Consider the following 6,680-nt stretch of genomic DNA (forward strand, 5'->3'; position numbering starts at 1 on the left):
TATCACCTGTCCCAACGTTCCCACATCGAACTTACATAGAGTTCCTCTCTGCCATTTTCCACGCTGGAATGCTCTGTGGTGTATCTCACCCTGCTCCCCAGGCTGTGGGCATTCGGAAGGATTACCTGAACTTCAGACTGTGCTGACTCGCACCTCTGCAAGCATTTCTGTGCAAGCATGTGATAACGTCTTCTAAGACAGATTCCTAGGAGGAGCGGTGCTGAAACAAAGGGTGTGCGCTTTTTAAATTGCATGCATGTGTTGGGAAGGAAGAAAGATCTAAAACCTACCCTCTAAGCTTCCGCCTTAGAAAACTAGAACAAGAAGAGCCGTTTAAATCCCAAGTGAGCAGAAGAAAAGACATAATAAAAACGAGAGCAGAAATCGATGAAATTGAAAACAAAATCAATTGAGGAGAGGAAAAGAAATCAAAAGCTGGTTCTTTGAAGAGATCAATAAAATTGATAAACCTCTAGTCAGGCTAACTAAGAAAAAAAGGGAGAAGACACAAATTACAAATATCAGAAATCAATGAGGGCACATCACTACCGATCCCACGGACGTTAAAAGGAGGTTAAAGGGATAACATGAACAATTCTACGCCCACAAATTTGATTACCTAGGTGAAATGGACCACTTCCTCGACACAATATGCCAAAAGGCACCCGGAGAAATAGGCCATTTGAATAGGTCTATATCTATGAGAGAAATTGAATCAATAATTAATAACCTTCCAAAGCAGAAAGCACCAGGTCCAGATGGGCTCACGATGAATTCTACCAAACCCTGAAGGAAGGAATGATACCAGTTCTCTACAGTGTCTTCCAGAAGATAGAAACAGAGAGGCCATCACCAAATATCCTTCCCACACATGGTGCCAATTTGAATTTGCAGAAAATAGAACAAGGGTAGGGGGACGGAGGTGGGGAACTCATTCCTCAAGTTGTCACCAAAAATCTGTTAGCGGCCTGTCTCATCTTTTCCATCTGATGGGCGATAAGTGGCATCTCACTGAAGTTTCAAGTCACACCTTCATCACGGCCACAGAGGTTGAGTGCCTTTCTCATGCTCTCACACTGGCGTTTCCTTTTCGGAAACCAAGACTGACCCGCCGTTGGGCCACTCAGAACTCTGTCTTGTTAGCATGATGGTAGCAGCTGTTGATATGTGATGGGAATTCTAGTTTGTTTGTTTGTTGGCTGTGCTGCGAGGCATGTGGGATCTTAGTTCCCCGACCAGCAATCGAACCTGCGCACCCTTTACTGAGAGCGCAGAGTCTTAACCACTGGGCCGCCAGGGAAGTCCAATGTTTGTTATTTTCTGTTCCCCAGGCTGTATTGTCACTATTCCTCACGTGCCATCACACACAGGGCTTGTCAGTGTGTCTGCTCTTTGCAGAGGCTCTGTGTCTGCTGAGCAAATGCATGGTACGATCCAAGAAAACACAACGTAAAATCCCAAACTCTTGTAAAGCAATTGTATCTGAGATGTCCCTGAGCTCACTCACCCACCTGAACCTCACTGTCTCCCCAGCTGGGGCTGTAAGCCTTGCCTTAAGGGGCTTGTTTGGGGCACCGCAGAGACGCCTGCAATCCTAACACCTCGTTACAAGAGGTGGATTTAGACCAAATGATTCTGGAGTCTATAGAGAGAGGCAAAAAACCCAGAATAGGCAACACACGATGGAAGGAGAAGAACAAAATTGGAGGACTGACACTCCCTGACTTCAAGACTTACTCTAACGCTACAGGAAGCAAGATGGGGGGAGAGGGAAGCAGGGAGGGGCAATACAGGGATGGGGGAGCAAAAGGTACAAATTACAATGTATAAAATAAGCTGTGGTGGGGACATCCCTGGTGGCGCAGTGGATAAGACCCTGAACTTCCAATGCAGGGGGCCCGGGTTCGATCCCTGGTCCGGGAACTAGATCCCACATGCATGCCTCAGCTAAAGATCCCTCACACCGCAGCAAAGATCCCAGGTGCTGCAACTATATAAAGAAATAAATAGAAAAAGGACAAAAAAAAAAAAAAAGATAAGCTATGGTGGGTTTTCCTGCAGCAGAGAGAAGTAAAGTTTCTCTAACCCCTTAAAAATATAAAAAAATAAAATAAGCTGCAAGGATATACTGTACAGCACAGGGGATATAGCCAATATTTTATAATAACTATAAACGGAGTATAGCCTTTAAAAATTGTGAATCACTAGATTGTACACCTGTAACTTACATAATATTGTACATCAACTATACTTCAATTAAAAAAAGAGAATCATGACCTTTTAGGAATATTCTAGGTAATATTTTTTTAAAGGCAGTGTAGTGTTGGTGAAAGCATAGAGAAATTTATCAGTGGAACACAATAGAGAGTCCAGAAGTAGACACCATAAATACGGTCAACTGATCTTTGACAAAAAAGCAAAGGCAATACAATGGAGCGAAGATAGTCTCTTCAACAGATGGTGTTGAAACAACTCACATCCACGTGCAAAAAAAAAAAAGGAATCTAGACACAGACCTTGCTCCCTTCACAGTAATTAACTCAAAATGGACCACAGACCTACATGTAGAACACAAAACTATAACACTTCTGCAACATAATGCAGGAGGAAACCTACATGATCTTGGGCATGGGAATCTGAATATCTGATTGCATATTTCAATCAGATTTTTTTTTTTTTTTTTTTTTTTTTTTGCGGTACGTGGGCCTCTTACTGTTGTGGCCTCTCCCGCCGCGGAGCACAGGCTCCGGACGCGCAGGCTCAGTGGCCATGGCTCACGGGCCCAGCCGCTCCGTGGCACGTGGGATCTTCCCGGACCGGGGCACGAACCAGTGTCCCCTGCATCGGCAGACGGACTCTCAACCACTGCACCACCAGGGAAGCCCCAATCAGATATTTTTAGATACAACACCAAAGGCACAATCCATGAAAGAAATCACGGATAAGCTGGACTTTGTCAAAATTAAAAAAAAAAGTGTGCTCTGCAAATGACCCTGTCAATAGAATAAGAAGACAAGCCATAGACTGGGAGAACATATTTGCAAAAGACACATCTGAAAAAACAAAAGACCAGAATCCACAATATACAAAGAGCTCTTAAAAATCAACAATAGGAAAAACAAACAACCCAATATAAAAATGGGCCAAAGACTCCACTTCATCAGAGACTATGTACCAATGGCAACGAGGCACAGGGAAGCATGTTCCCTGTCGGACACCTGTCAGGGAATTGTAAATTACCACCACGAGAACGAGACACCACCTGGCAGCTATCAGAATGACTAAGATCTGCAAACAGCACCACCACACACCAGTGAGAATCTGAAATGGAAACTCTCTTCCACGCTGGGCGTTATAAGAGGGTGCTTGCATCCTCTGTGGCCGTCTGCTCACTTGGAGGTGGGAACCGCACTTTCTTGAGTGGGACCTGATGCCTTCAAGCCTCCACACCCTCCACGTTCCCCGTCTTTGTAGCCCCAAGACTCCCATTACCTTGTTTCGCCCCTAAGGGGACGCTAGGTTCTGCCAGCTTCAAAGTGAGAATGGAGCAGCAGAAACGGGGCAGCTGTGGGCGACGGAAGACAGACGGGGCGTCTGTCCCGCTGTGCTCGCAGCAGAACCCTCAGCCCGCAGGGCGAGGACGCTCCCCGCTAAGTGCAAACACACAAGCGGGGCTCTTATCTCCGTCCCTCCGTTTATTTTCCCTTTGATTACACAATCTGCACACAGTCCATCACAGGTGATTTGCATGCCGCTGGCCGTCTACACACAGGTGATTTTCATCCACCTCCTGCACGCTCCAGCCCGGTGTTCTTGGCCTCCTGTGTCTTGCTCTCCAAGCTCTGGGTGACACCAAAGTAGCCAGAGACCACATTCTGCCCAAAGCAAAAAGCCTCTGCTTTTCTTTTGCATGACAATGGGGTTTTTTGCATGACAAGCTGCATCTCTCAGCGGTCTTGGCTGAATCACACCTGCACATTTAGCCTGTCTGTGAGGCAGGAAGCAACCTGAGGTGGATGCATTAATTAAGCGGTAATGAACATGAAGTGACAGTCTGTAAAGAAGAGAAAAGAGCTGGCCTGGGGGGTGTTGGCTGGGGCCCTGCTGGGAAATAGGAGTTTGCAAGTGGCACGTATTGTGAGATTCAAAAGCGCTTCTTTCGTGGGTGAACCAGAACGCCAGCTGTGAACAACGTGGAGAGACTTGCTTAACAGATCAGTAGAGACAGAGGGTCAGAGAGATAGAGACAGACCTACAGAGAGAGAGGTGTACACCCTTGATTTACTAATAGCTCCCCTCTAGTTAAAGATGGTCACTCAAATGCCTTCTCTAGGTTACTGACTAGCCATACAACCGTTTAATCATATTCGGGATGATTCCTTTCATCCAACTGCTAGCAATGTGACCTGCCCAGGTGCCAAGGAGAAAACCATCCAAGGAACCTTTGAGAAGGGACCAAAGTACTGCTGCCATCTCGCTCCTGCCTGAACCCAAAGAGGGGCTCCATCCTTGGTGTCTCGATTCAGACCCCTGGTGACCAGAACCCCGAGGTGTGACATGTACTTTTTCCTGCTCTGGAGATGTTGTGGAAACCTCTCTCTTGGTAAAGTGGAAAATCTCCCCTAAAATGCCGATAAACACAGACACACATGCATGTCTTGGCGACTTTTTAGGAAGTGCTTTGTGCCCCCCTGCAAAAAGGATATTTTAAATGAAGTCACCATAATAAGCCCTCTTGGACAGTGAGCTGCATCAGACATGAAACTTCACAGACACGCCTCCCACTTGGGTTCCCTACCCCCAAGCCCCCAGGCACAGGTGGAGAAGGTCAGAGATGGGGGTCTTCCGGGCTGAGCAGACCACACACCAAAACCTATGAGGGTACCCGGCGAATCAGAGACGACCTGGAGTGAGGGTCTCCAAGGAAGAACCCCATCCCCCAGAGAGGGTCCAAAATGACCCATGGGGGCCTGAGAAGAACATTTCAGGGCTTGCAAATTGAATTCTGGTTTTCATCTGGAACATAAGAAAGACATTGCCCTTTGCTAAGAATGAGTAGAAGGATTCACCACCCGTGTGTGTCTGGTTCATAAACAAAATGAACGCACATGTTTTGAGATGCACGGTCAGACATTGCCCCACCCCTCCCCCGCAAGGGTTCGGTCTGGAAATGAGTAAACGGAAAAACGGGTGGAGCTTGGAAGCTGTTTACTGGGGAAGAGATGAGGTCAGTGGGGTGCCACCTTTCCATAGGAAAGCTGAGCCACCAACCCCAGAAGGAGATGCAGGACCTGAGGGTGACAATTCAGGGTCAGGAAATGGCTAATTCCAGGCTGAGTCACGGGTGGCAGGGAGTGGCAGTGCCCACGAGCCTGGGATTCCTTGCTGGGCCAGAAAGTAAAGATAGATAAATCAGTGGTGAAGGCAGGGGCTCTAGTTTACAGTAGAAAGTGCGAGCAGGTGACTGTGGATTCCCAGCGCCCGTGGACAGGGTGGAAACTTGTCAATATGGGTCCGTGTCCTGGGGCTGCCGGAACCAAACACCCCAAACGGGGGGCTTAAAGCATCCATCCTCCCCCATCCTGGAGACCACACCTCTGAGGTCAAGGTGTCCCAGGGCTGTGCTCCCTCCAGAGGCTCCAGGGGAGGGTCCTTCCCGCCTCTTCCAGCTTCTGGGGGCTCCAGGCGTCCCTGGGCTCGTGGACGCATCCCTCCCGTCTCTGCCTCCATCTTCCCGGGGCTGCTCCTCTGTGTCTGGGTCTCTCTTCTTCTGTCTCTTAGAAGGACCCTGTCACTAGATGTAGGGCCACCCTCCTCCAGGACGACCACATCTCAGGTCCTTTACTTCATCTCATCTGCAGAGACCCTGTTTCCAAATAAGGTCCTGTTTGGAGGCTGTGGACAGATGTGAATTTGGGGGGACACGACTCAACCCAAGAAACGGGTGGTGATAACCCAAAGGACCGTTCTGAGATTGATGGGATCACCCACACACATAGATTTATGTGGTCCCTCCCAGGACAAACTACTTAATACATCGATTATTATGGTCAGCATTTCAATACAAGTCTGGGGTCTGAGAGCCAGGCTAGACTGAGGGGTGGCCCGACAGTTCCTAGTGTGAAGGGTGGCCCCAGATGAGGTGGGAAGCCGGGGGCCTTGGACCGAGGATAGAGCTCGTCCTGTGTCCCCTTCAACTCCTCACTCTTTACAAATTGCCTCGTAGAAACAGTCTGGTGGTTCCTCAATTAGTTAAATGTAGAGTTACCATGTGATCGAGCACTTACCCTCCTAGGTAGAAGCTCAAGAGAATTAAAAGCGTATGACCACACGGAAACATGTACACGCATGTTCATAGCCATAGTATTGATAACGAAGGGTGGAAACAGCCCAAGTGTCCATGGATGGATGGATGGATGGCTGGATGGTTGGGTGGGTGGATGAGTGGATGGGTGGATGGGTGGGTGGATGGATGGGTGGATGGATGGATGGATGGATGGATGGGTGGATGGGTGGATGGATGGTTGGATGGTTGGGTGGATGGATGGGTGGATGGGTGGGTGGATGGATGGATGGATGGATGGGTGGGTGGATACACAGCATGGGGTCCATCCACAAGATGGAATATGACTCAGCCATGAAAAGGAGTGAAGCTCTGACTCAGGCTACAATGTGGATGG

Source organism: Hyperoodon ampullatus (assembly GCF_949752795.1).
Source record: "Hyperoodon ampullatus genome assembly, chromosome: X".
Lineage (NCBI taxonomy): Eukaryota > Metazoa > Chordata > Mammalia > Artiodactyla > Ziphiidae > Hyperoodon > Hyperoodon ampullatus.